This window comes from Parasteatoda tepidariorum, chromosome 5, assembly GCF_982258835.1.
Source record: "Parasteatoda tepidariorum strain Cologne lab strain chromosome 5, Ptep-v5.0, whole genome shotgun sequence".
Classification (NCBI taxonomy): domain Eukaryota; kingdom Metazoa; phylum Arthropoda; class Arachnida; order Araneae; family Theridiidae; genus Parasteatoda; species Parasteatoda tepidariorum.
In genome coordinates this window covers 31,202,205-31,215,810 of record NC_141759.1, presented here as the reverse complement: position 1 = coordinate 31,215,810, position 13,606 = coordinate 31,202,205, and the positions used below count along the sequence as shown (strand labels likewise).

At 33.5% G+C, this 13,606-nt stretch overlaps 2 non-coding genes across 2 annotated transcripts; both read right to left on the bottom strand.

The window, feature by feature from the left end:
• Positions 1-6,914: 6,914 nt before the first annotated feature.
• TRNAK-CUU (transfer RNA lysine (anticodon CUU)) lies at positions 6,915-6,987 on the bottom strand. The gene has a single exon. It is a non-coding gene; the product is annotated as a tRNA-Lys (tRNA).
• A 6,108-nt stretch (positions 6,988-13,095) lies between these two features.
• Positions 13,096-13,168, bottom strand: TRNAK-CUU (transfer RNA lysine (anticodon CUU)). Its single transcript has one exon. It is a non-coding gene; the product is annotated as a tRNA-Lys (tRNA).
• Positions 13,169-13,606: the final 438 nt, after the last annotated feature.

Below are 13,606 nucleotides of genomic sequence, written 5' to 3'. Positions count from 1 at the left end.
AAATTTAATGCAGTCTTTAATTTAGGCTTGTAGTATTTTATATCCAGAAGAGAAGTATACAGAGATTCATATATTTAAAAAGCATCCTAAATAATAAAAAAACTTTAGCACCCAACGTGGGGCTCGAACCCACGATCCCGAGATTAAGAGTCTCGTGCTCTACCGACTGAGCTAGCCAGGCTTCAAGCGTGAACAAAAAATAAATTCACTTAAAAAAAGTACAATGTTTAGTTCCACAAACATAAAAAATAATTTAGATGATTAAATATTGTTGAAAAATGGCTAGAGATTAAGTAGCAGTAGCAGCAAAAATTTAATGCAGTCTTTAATTTAGGCTTGTAGTATTTTATATCCAGAAGAGAAGTATACAGAGATTCATATATTTAAAAAGCATCCTAAATGATAAAAAAAACTATAGCGCCCAACGTGGGGCTCGAGCCTACGACCCCGAGATTAAGAGTCTCGTGCTCTACCGAATGAGCTAGCCGGGCTTCAAGCGTGAACAAAAAATAAATTCACATAAAAAAAGTACAATGTTTAGTTCCAAAAACAAAAAAAATAATATAGATGATTAAATATTGCTGAAAAATGGCTAGAGATTAAATAGCAGTAACAGCAAAAATTTAATGCAGTTATTAATTTAGGCTTGTAGTATTTTATATCCAGAAGAGAAGTATACAGAGATTCATAGATTTAAAAAGCATCCTAAGTAATAAAAAAAAACTATAGCGCCCAACGTGGGGCTCGAACCACGACCCCGAGATTAAGAGTCTCATGCTCTACCCACTGAGCTAGCCGGGCTTCAAGCTTGAACAAAAAATAAATTCTCATAAAAAAAGTACAATGTATAGTTCCACAAACATAAAAAATAATTTAGATGATTAAATATTGTTGAAAAATGGCTAGATATTAAGTAGCAGTAGCAGCAAAAATTTAATGCAGTCTTTAATTTAGGCTTGTAGTATTTTATATCCAGAAGAGAAGTATACAGAGATTCATATATTTAAAAAGCATCCTAAATAATAAAAAAAAACTATAGCGCCCAATGTGGGGCTCGAACCCACGACCAAGAGATTAAGAGTCTCGTGCTCTACCGATTGAGCTAGCCGGGCTTCAAGCGTGAACAAAAATTAAATTCACATAAAAAAGTACAATGTTTAGATCCACAAACATAAAAAATAATTTAGATGATTAAATATTGTTGAAAAATGGCTAGAGATTAAGTAGCAGTAGCAGCAAAAATTTAATGCAGTCTTTAAATTTGGCTTGTAGTATTTTATATCCAGAAGAGAAGTATACGGAGATTCATATATTTAAAAAGCATCCTAAATAATAAAAAAAAACTATAGCACCCAACGTGGGGCTCGAACCCACGACCCCGAGATTAAGAGTCTCGTGCTCTACCGACTGAGCTGGCCGGGCTTCAAGCGTAAACAAAAAATAAATTCACATAAAAAAAGTACAATGGTTAGTTCCACAAACATAAAAAATAATTTAGATGATTAAATATTGTTGAAAAATGGCTAGAGATTAAGTAGCAGTAGCAGCAAAAATTTAATGCAGTCTTTAATTTAGGCTTGTAGAACTTTATATCCAGAAGAGAAGTATACAGAGATTCATATATTTAAAAAGCATCCTAAATAATAAAAAAACTATAGCGCCCAACGAGAGGCTCGAACCCACGACCCCGAGATTAAGAGTCTCGTGCTCTACCGACAGAGCTAGCCGGGCTTCAAGCGTGAACAAAAAATAAATTCACATAAAAAAAGTACAATGTTTTGTTCCACAAACATAAAAAATAATTTAGAGGATTAAATATTGTTGAAAAATGGCTAGAGATTAAGTAGCAGTAGCAGCAAAAATTTAATGCAGTCTTTAATTTAGGCTTGTAGTATTTTATATCCAGAAGAGAAGTATACAGAGATTCATATATTTAAAAAGCATCCTAAATGATAAGAAAACTATAGCGCCCAACGTGGGGCTCGAGCCTACGACCCCGAGATTAAAAGTCTCGTGCTCTACCGACTGAGCTAGCCGGGCTTCAAGCGGGAACAAAAAATAAATTCACATAAAAAAAGTACAATGTTTAGTTCCACAAACATAAAAAATAATTTAGATGATTAAATATTGTTGAAAAATGGCTAGAGATTAAGTAGCAGTAGCAGCAAAAATTTAATGCAGTCTTTAATTTTGGCTTGCAGTATTTTATATCCAGAAGAGAAGTATACAGAGATTCATATATTTAAAAAGCATCCTAAATAATAAAATAACTATAGCACCCAACGTGGGGCTCGAACCCACAACCCCGAGATTAAGAGTCTCGTGCTCTACCGAATGAGCTAGCCGGGCTTCAAGCGTGAACAAAAAATAAATTCACATAAAAAAAGTACAATGTTTAGTTCCACAAACATAAAAAATAATTTAGATGATTAAATATTGCTGAAAAATGGCTAGAGATTAAGTAGCAGTAGCAGCAAAAATTTAATGCAGTTATTAATTTAGGCTTGTAGTATTTTATATCCAGAAGAGAAGTATACAGAGATTCATAGATTTAAAAAGCATCCTAAATAATAAAAAAAAACTATAGCACCCAACGTGGGGCTCGAACCACGACCCCGAGATTAAGAGTCTCATGTTCTACCGACTGAGCTAGCCGGGCTTCAAGCTTGAACAAAAAATAAATTCACATAAGAAAAGTACAATGTACAGATCCACAAGCATAAAAAATAATTTAGATGATTAAATATTGTTGAAAAATGGCTAGATATTAAGTAGCAGTAGCAGCAAAAATTTAATGCAGTCTTTAATTTAGGCTTGTAGTATTTTATATCCAGAAGAGAAGTATACAGAGATTCATATATTTAAAAAGCATCCTAAATGATAAAAAAACTATAGCGCCCAAAGTGGGGCTCGAGCCTACGACCCCGAGATAAAGAGTCTCGTGCTCTACCGACTGAGCTAGCCGGGCTTCAAGCGTGAACAAAAAATAAATTCTCATAAAAAAAGTACAATGTTTAGTTCCACAAACATAAAAAATAATTTAGATAATTAAATATTGTTGAAAAATGGCTAAAGATTAAGTAGCAGTAGCAGCAAAAATTTTATGCAGTCTTTAATTTAGACTTGTAGTATTTTATATAAAGAAGAGAAGTATACAGAGATTCATATATTTAAAATGCATCCCAAATAATAAAAAAACTGTAGCGCCCAACGTGGGGCTCGAACCCACGACCCCGAGATTAAAAGTCTCGTACTCTACCAACTGAGCTAGCCGGACATCAAGCGTGAACAAAAAATAAATTCACATAAAAAAGTACAATGTTTAGTTCCACAAACATAAAAAATAATTTAGATGATTAAATATTGCTGAAAAATGGCTAGAGATTAAGTAGCAGTAGCAGCAAAAATTTAATGCAGTTATTAATTTAGGCTTGTAGTATTTTATATCCAGAAGAGAAGTATACAGAGATTCATATATTTAAAAAGCATCCTAAATAATAAAAAAAACTATAGCGCCCAAAGTGGGGCTCGAACCCACGACCAAGAGATTAAGAGTCTCGTGCTCTACCGACTGAGCTAGCCGGGCTTCAAGCGTGAACAAAAATTAAATTCACATAAAAAAAGTACAATGTTTAGTTCCACAAACATAAAAAATAATTTAGATGATTAAATATTGTTGAAAAATGGCTAGAGATTAAGTAGCAGTAGCAGCAAAAATTTAATGCAGTCTTTAATTTAGGCTTGTAGAACTTTATATCCAGAAGAGAAGTATACAGAGATTCATATATTTAAAAAGCATCCTAAATAATAAAAAAACTATAGCGCCCAACGAAGGGCTCGAACCCACGACCCCGAGATTAAGAGTCTCGTGCTCTACCGACAGAGCTAGCCGGGCTTCAAGCGTGAACAAAAAATAAATTCACATAAAAAAAGTACAATGTTTAGTTCCACAAACATAAAAAATAATTTAGATGATTAAATATTGTTGAAAAATGGCTAGAGATTAAGTAGCAGTAGCAGCAAAAATTTAATGCAGACTTTAATTTAGGCTTGTAGTATTTTATATCCAGAAGAGAAGTATACAGAGATTCATATATTTAAAAAGCATCCTAAATGATAAAAAAACTATAGCGCCCAACGTGGGGCTCGAGCCTACGACCCCGAGATTAAGAGTCTCGTGCTCTACCGACTGAGCTAGCCGGGCTTCAAGCGTGAACAAAAAATAAATTCTCATAAAAAAAGTACAATGTTTAGTTCCACAAACATAAAAAATAATTTAGATGATTAAATATTGCTGAAAAATGGCTAGAGATTAAGTAGCAGTAGCAGCAAAAATTTAATGCAGTTATTAATTTAGGCTTGTAGTATTTTATATCCAGAAGAGAAGTATACCGAGATTCATAGATTTAAAAAGCATCCTAAATAATAAAAAAAAACTATAGCACCCAACGTGGGGCTCGAACCACGACCCCGAGATTAAGAGTCTCATGCTCTACCGACTGAGCTAGCCGGGCTTCAAGCTTGAACAAAAAATAAATTCACATATGAAAAGTACAATGTATAGATCCACAAGCATAAAAAATAATTTAGATGATTAAATATTGTTGAAAAATGGCTAGATATTAAGTAGCAGTAGCAGCAAAAATTTAATGCAGTCTTTAATTTAGGCTTGTAGTATTTTATATCCAGAAGAGAAGTATACAGAGATTCATATATTTAAAAAGCATCCTAAATAATAAAAAAACTATAGCACCCAACGTGGGGCTGGAACCCACGACCCCGAGATTAAGAGTCTCGTGCTCTACCGACTGAGCTAGCCGGGCTTCTAGCGTGAACAAAAAATAAATTCACATAAAAAAAGTACAATGTTTAGTTCCACAAACATAAAAAATAATTTAGATGATTAAATATTGTTGAAAAATGGCTAGAGATTAAGTAGCAGTAGCAGCAAAAATTTAATGCAGTCTTTAATTTAGGCTTGTAGAACTTTATATCCTGAAGAGAAGTATACAGAGATTCATATATTTAAAAAGCATCCTAAATAATAAAAAAACTATAGCGCCCAACGAAGGGCTCGAACCCACGACCCCGAGATTAAGAGTCTCGTGCTCTACCGACAGAGCTAGCCGGGCTTCAAGCGTGAACAAAAAATAAATTCACATAAAAAAAGTACAATGTTTAGTTCCACAAACATAAAAAATAATTTAGATGATTAAATATTGTTGAAAAATGGCTAGAGATTAAGTAGCAGTAGCAGCAAAAATTTAATGCAGACTTTAATTTAGGCTTGTAGTATTTTATATCCAGAAGAGAAGTATACAGAGATTCATATATTTAAAAAGCATCCTAAATGATAAAAAAACTATAGCGCCCAACGTGGGGCTCGAGCCTACGACCCCGAGATTAAGAGTCTCGTGCTCTACCGACTGAGCTAGCCGGGCTTCAAGCGTGAACAAAAAATAAATTCTCATAAAAAAAGTACAATGTTTAGTTCCACAAACATAAAAAATAATTTAGATGATTAAATATTGTTGAAAAATGGCTAAAGATTAAGTAGCAGTAGCAGCAAAAATTTAATGCAGTCTTTAATTTAGGCTTGTAGTATTTTATATCCAGAAGAGAAGTATACAGAGATTCATATATTTAAAATGCATCCCAAATAATAAAAAAACTTTAGCGCCCAACGTGGGGCTCGAACCCACGACCCCGAGATTAAAAGTCTCGTACTCTACCAACTGAGCTAGCCGGGCTTCAAGCGTGAACAAAAAATAAATTCACATAAAAAAAGAACAATGTTTAGTTCCACAAACATAAAAAATAATTTAGATGATTAAATATTGCTGAAAAATGGCTAGAGATTAAGTAGCAGTAGCAGCAAAAATTTAATGCAGTTATTAATTTAGGCTTGTAGTATTTTATATCCAGAAGAGAAGTATACCGAGATTCATAGATTTAAAAAGCATCCTAAATAATAAAAAAAAACTATAGCTCCCAACGTGGGGCTCGAACCACGACCCCGAGATTAAGAGTCTCATGCTCTACCGACTGAGCTAGCCGGGCTTCAAGCTTGAACAAAGAATAAATTCACATATGAAAAGTACAATGTATAGATCCACAAGCATAAAAAATAATTTAGATGATTAAATATTGGTGAAAAATGGCTAGATATTAAGTAGCAGTAGCAGCAAAAATTTAATGCAGTCTTTAATTTAGGCTTGTAGTATTTTATATCCAGAAGAGAAGTATACAGAGATTCATATATTTAAAAAGCATCCTAAATAATAAAAAAACTATAGCACCCAACGTGGGGCTGGAACCCACGACAACGAGATTAAGAGTCTCGTGCTCTACCGACTGAGCTAGCCGGGCTTCTAGCGTGAACAAAAAATAAATTCACATAAAAAAAGTACAATGTTTAGTTCCACAAACGTAAAAAATAATTTAGATGAATAAATATTGTTGAAAAATGGCTAGAGATTAAGTAGCAGTAGCAGCAAAAATTTAATGCAGTCTTTAATTTAGGCATGTAGAACTTTATATCCAGAAGAGAAGTATACAGAGATTCATATATTTAAAAAGCATCCTAAATAATAAAAAAAATATAGCGCCCAACGAAGGGCTCGAACCCACGACCCCGAGATTAAGAGTCTCGTGCTCTACGGACAGAGCTAGCCGGGCTTCAAGCGTGAACAAAAAATAAATTCACATAAAAAAAGTACAATGTTTAGTTCCACAAACATAAAAAATAATTTAGATGATTAAATATTGTTGAAAAATGGCTAGAGATTAAGTAGCAGTAGCAGCAAAAATTTAATGCAGACTTTAATTTAGGCTTGTAGTATTTTATATCCAGAAGAGAAGTATACAGAGATTCATATATTTAAAAAGCATCCTAAATAATAATAAAACTATAGCGCCCAACGTGGGGCTCGAACCCACGACCCCGAGATTAAGAGTCTCGTGCTCTACCGACTGAGCTAGCCGGGCTTCAAGCGTGAACAAAAATTAAATTCACATAAAAAAAGTACAATGTTTGGTTCCACAAACATAAAAAATAATTTAGATGATTAAATATTGTTGAAAAATGGCTAGAGATTAAGTAGCAGTAGCAGCAAAAATTTAATGCAGTCTTTAATTTAGGCTTGTAGTATTTTATATCCAGAAGAGAAGTATACAGAGATTCATAGATTTAAAAAGCATCCTAAATAATAAAAAAAAACTATAGCACCCAACGTGGGGCTCGAACCACGACCCCGAGATTAAGAGTCTCATGCTCTACCGACTGAGCTAGCCGGGCTTCAAGCTTGAACAAAAAATAAATTCACATATGAAAAGTACAATGTATAGATCCACAAGCATAAAAAATAATTTAGATGATTAAATATTGTTGAAAAATGTCTAGATATTAAGTAGCAGTAGCAGCAAAAATTTAATGCAGTCTTTAATTTAGGCTTGTAGTATTTTATATCCAGAAGAGAAGTATACAGAGATTCATATATTTAAAAAGCATCCTAAATAATAAAAAAAACTATAGCGCCCAAAGTGGGGCTCGAACCCACGACCAAGAGATTAAGAGTCTCGTGCTCTACCGACTGAGCTAGCCGGGCTTCAAGCGTGAACAAAAATTAAATTCACATAAAAAAAGTACAATGTTTAGTTCCACAAACATAAAAAATAATTTAGATGATTAAATATTGTTGAAAAATGGCTAGAGATTAAGTAGCACTAGCAGCAAAAATTTAATGCAGTCTTTAATTTAGGCTTGTAGTATTTTATATCCAGAAGAGAAGTATACAGAGATTCATATATTTAAAAAGCATCTTAATAATAAAAAAACTATAGCACCCATCGTGGGGCTGGAACCCACGACCCCGAGATTAAGAGTCTCGTGCTCTACCGACTGAGCTAGCCGGGCTTCTAGCGTAAACAAAAAATAAATTCACATAAAAAAAGTACAATGTTTAGTTATACAAACATAAAAAATAATTTAGATGATTAAATATTGTTGAAAAATGGCTAGAGATTAAGTAGCAATAGCAGCAAAAATTTAATGCAGTCTTTAATTTAGGCTTGTAGAACTTTATATCCAGAAGAGAAGTATACAGAGATTCATATATTTAAAAAGCATCCTAAATGATAAAAAAACTATAGCGCCCAACGTGGGGCTCGAGCCTACGACCCCAAGATTAAGAGTCTCGTGCTCTACCGACTGAGCTAGCCGGGCTTCAAGCGTGAACAAAAAATAAATTCTCATAAAAAAAGTACAATGTTTAGTTCCACAAACATAAAAAATAATTTAGATGAATAAATATTGTTGAAAAATGGCTAAAGATTAAGTAGCAGTAGCAGCAAAAATTTAATGCAGTCTTTAATTTAGGCTTGTAGTATTTTATATCCAGAAGAGAAGTATACAGAGATTCATATATTTAAAATGCATCCCAAATAATAAAAAAACTTTAGCGCCCAACGTGGGGCTCGAACCCACGACCCCGAGATTAAAAGTCTCGTACTCTACCAACTGAGCTAGCCGGGCTTCAAGCGTGAACAAAAAATAAATTCACATAAAAAAAGAACAATGTTTAGTTCCACAAACATAAAAAATAATTTAGATGATTAAATATTGCTGAAAAATGGCTAGAGATTAAGTAGCAGTAGCAGCAAAAATTTAATGCAGTTATTAATTTAGGCTTGTAGTATTTTATATCCAGAAGAGAAGTATACCGAGATTCATAGATTTAAAAAGCATCCTAAATAATAAAAAAAAACTATAGCTCCCAACGTGGGGCTCGAACCACGACCCCGAGATTAAGAGTCTCATGCTCTACCGACTGAGCTAGCCGGGCTTCAAGCTTGAACAAAGAATAAATTCACATATGAAAAGTACAATGTATAGATCCACAAGCATAAAAAATAATTTAGATGATTAAATATTGTTGAAAAATGGCTAGATATTAAGTAGCAGTAGCAGCAAAAATTTAATGCAGTCTTTAATTTAGGCTTGTAGTATTTTATATCCAGAAGAGAAGTATACAGAGATTCATATATTTAAAAAGCATCCTAAATAATAAAAAAACTATAGCACCCAACGTGGGGCTGGAACCCACGACAACGAGATTAAGAGTCTCGTGCTCTACCGACTGAGCTAGCCGGGCTTCTAGCGTGAACAAAAAATAAATTCACATAAAAAAAGTACAATGTTTAGTTCCACAAACGTAAAAAATAATTTAGATGAATAAATATTGTTGAAAAATGGCTAGAGATTAAGTAGCAGTAGCAGCAAAAATTTAATGCAGTCTTTAATTTAGGCATGTAGAACTTTATATCCAGAAGAGAAGTATACAGAGATTCATATATTTAAAAAGCATCCTAAATAATAAAAAAAATATAGCGCCCAACGAAGGGCTCGAACCCACGACCCCGAGATTAAGAGTCTCGTGCTCTACGGACAGAGCTAGCCGGGCTTCAAGCGTGAACAAAAAATAAATTCACATAAAAAAAGTACAATGTTTAGTTCCACAAACATAAAAAATAATTTAGATGATTAAATATTGTTGAAAAATGGCTAGAGATTAAGTAGCAGTAGCAGCAAAAATTTAATGCAGACTTTAATTTAGGCTTGTAGTATTTTATATCCAGAAGAGAAGTATACAGAGATTCATATATTTAAAAAGCATCCTAAATAATAATAAAACTATAGCGCCCAACGTGGGGCTCGAACCCACGACCCCGAGATTAAGAGTATCGTGCTCTACCGACTGAGCTAGCCGGGCTTCAAGCGTGAACAAAAATTAAATTCACATAAAAAAAGTACAATGTTTAGTTCCACAAACATAAAAAATAATTTAGATGATTAAATATTGTTGAAAAATGGCTAGAGATTAAGTAGCAGTAGCAGCAAAAATTTAATGCAGTCTTTAATTTAGGCTTGTAGTATTTTATATCCAGAAGAGAAGTATACAGAGATTCATAGATTTAAAAAGCATCCTAAATAATAAAAAAAAACTATAGCACCCAACGTGGGGCTCGAACCACGACCCCGAGATTAAGAGTCTCATGCTCTACCGACTGAGCTAGCCGGGCTTCAAGCTTGAACAAAAAATAAATTCACATATGAAAAGTACAATGTATAGATCCACAAGCATAAAAAATAATTTAGATGATTAAATATTGTTGAAAAATGTCTAGATATTAAGTAGCAGTAGCAGCAAAAATTTAATGCAGTCTTTAATTTAGGCTTGTAGTATTTTATATCCAGAAGAGAAGTATACAGAGATTCATATATTTAAAAAGCATCCTAAATAATAAAAAAAACTATAGCGCCCAAAGTGGGGCTCGAACCCACGACCAAGAGATTAAGAGTCTCGTGCTCTACCGACTGAGCTAGCCGGGCTTCAAGCGTGAACAAAAATTAAATTCACATAAAAAAAGTACAATGTTTAGTTCCACAAACATAAAAAATAATTTAGATGATTAAATATTGTTGAAAAATGGCTAGAGATTAAGTAGCACTAGCAGCAAAAATTTAATGCAGTCTTTAATTTAGGCTTGTAGTATTTTATATCCAGAAGAGAAGTATACAGAGATTCATATATTTAAAAAGCATCTTAATAATAAAAAAACTATAGCACCCATCGTGGGGCTGGAACCCACGACCCCGAGATTAAGAGTCTCGTGCACTACCGACTGAGCTAGCCGGGCTTCTAGCGTAAACAAAAAATAAATTCACATAAAAAAAGTACAATGTTTAGTTATACAAACATAAAAAATAATTTAGATGATTAAATATTGTTGAAAAATGGCTACAGATTAAGTAGCAATAGCAGCAAAAATTTAATGCAGTCTTTAATTTAGGCTTGTAGAACTTTATATCCAGAAGAGAAGTATACAGAGATTCATATATTTAAAAAGCATCCTAAATAATAAAAAAACTATAGCGCCCAACGAAGGGCTCGAACCCACGACCCCGAGATTAAGAGTCTCGTGCTCTACCGACAGAGCTAGCCGGGCTTCAAGCGTGAACAAAAAATAAATTCACATAAAAAAAGTACAATGTTTAGTTCCACAAACATAAAAAATAATTTAGATGATTAAATATTGTTGAAAAATGGCTAGAGATTAAGTAGCAGTAGCAGCAAAAATTTAATGCAGACTTTAATTTAGGCTTGTAGTATTTTATATCCAGAAGAGAAGTATACAGAGATTCATATATTTAAAAAGCATCCTAAATGATAAAAAAACTATAGCGCCCAACGTGGGGCTCGAGCCTACGATCCCGAGATTAAGAGTCTCGTGCTCTACCGACTGAGCTAGCCGGGCTTCAAGCGTGAACAAAAAATAAATTCCCATAAAAAAAGTACAATGTTTAGTTCCACAAACATAAAAAATAATTTAGATGATTAAATATTGTTGAAAAATAGCTAAGATTAAGAAGCAGTAGCAGCAAAAATTTAATGCAGTCTTTAATTTAGGCTTGTAGTATTTTATATCCAGAAGAGAAGTATACAGAGATTCATATATTTAAAATGCATCCCAAATAATAAAAAAACTATAGCGCCCAACGTGGGACTCGAACCCACGACCCCGAGATTAAAAGTCTCGTACTCTACCAACTGAGCTAGCCGGGCTTCAAGCGTGAACAAAAAATAAATTCACATAAAAAAAGAACAATGTTTAGTTCCACAAACATAAAAAATAATTTAGATGATTAAATATTGTTGAAAAATGGCTAGAGATTAAGTAGCAGTAGCAGCAAAAATTTAATGCAGTCTTTAATTTTGGCTTGCAGTATTTTATATCCAGAAGAGAAGTATACAGAGATTCATATATTTAAAAAGCATCCTAAATAATAAAAAAACTATAGCGCCCAACGAAGGGCTCGAACCCACGACCCCGAGATTAAGAGTCTCGTGCTCTACCGACAGAGCTAGCCGGGCTTCAAGCGTGAACAAAAAATAAATTCACATAAAAAAAGTACAATGTTTAGTTCCACAAACATAAAAAATAATTTAGATGATTAAATATTGTTGAAAAATGGCTAGAGATTAAGTAGCAGTAGCAGCAAAAATTTAATGCAGACTTTAATTTAGGCTTGTAGTATTTTATATCCAGAAGAGAAGTATACAGAGATTCATATATTTAAAAAGCATCCTAAATGATAAAAAAACTATAGCGCCCAACGTGGGGCTCGAACCACGACCCCGAGATTAAGAGTCTCATGCTCTACCGACTGAGCTAGCCGGGCTTCAAGCTTGAACAAAGAATAAATTCACATATGAAAAGTACAATGTATAGATCCACAAGCATAAAAAATAATTTAGATGATTAAATATTGTTGAAAAATGGCTAGATATTAAGTAGCAGTAGCAGCAAAAATTTAATGCAGTCTTTAATTTAGGCTTGTAGTATTTTATATCCAGAAGAGAAGTATACAGAGATTCATATATTTAAAAAGCATCCTAAATAATAAAAAAACTATAGCACCCAACGTGGGGCTGGAACCCACGACAACGAGATTAAGAGTCTCGTGCTCTACCGACTGAGCTAGCCGGGCTTCTAGCGTGAACAAAAAATAAATTCACATAAAAAAAGTACAATGTTTAGTTCCACAAACGTAAAAAATAATTTAGATGAATAAATATTTTTGAAAAATGGCTAGAGATTAAGTAGCAGTAGCAGCAAAAATTTAATGCAGTCTTTAATTTAGGCTTGTAGAACTTTATATCCAGAAGAGAAGTATACAGAGATTCATATATTTAAAAAGCATCCTAAATAATAAAAAAAATATAGCGCCCAACGAAGGGCTCGAACCCACGACCCCGAGATTAAGAGTCTCGTGCTCTACGGACAGAGCTAGCCGGGCTTCAAGCGTGAACAAAAAATAAATTCACATAAAAAAAGTACAATGTTTAGTTCCACAAACATAAAAAATAATTTAGATGATTAAATATTGTTGAAAAATGGCTAGAGATTAAGTAGCAGTAGCAGCAAAAATTTAATGCAGACTTTAATTTAGGCTTGTAGTATTTTATATCCAGAAGAGAAGTATACAGAGATTCATATATTTAAAAAGCATCCTAAATAATAATAAAACTATAGCGCCCAACGTGGGGCTCGAACCCACGGCCCCGAGATTAAGAGTCTCGTGCTCTACCGACTGAGCTAGCCGGGCTTCAAGCGTGAACAAAAATTAAATTCACATAAAAAAAGTACAATGTTTAGTTCCACAAACATAAAAAATAATTTAGATGATTAAATATTGTTGAAAAATGGCTAGAGATTAAGTAGCAGTAGCAGCAAAAATTTAATGCAGTCTTTAATTTAGGCTTGTAGTATTTTATATCCAGAAGAGAAGTATACAGAGATTCATAGATTTAAAAAGCATCCTAAATAATAAAAAAAAACTATAGCACCCAACGTGGGGCTCGAACCACGACCCCGAGATTAAGAGTCTCATGCTCTACCGACTGAGCTAGCCGGGCTTCAAGCTTGAACAAAAAATAAATTCACATATGAAAAGTACAATGTATAGATCCACAAGCATAAAAAATAATTTAGATGATTAAATATTGTTGAAAAATGGCTAGATATTAAGTAGCAGTAGCAGCAA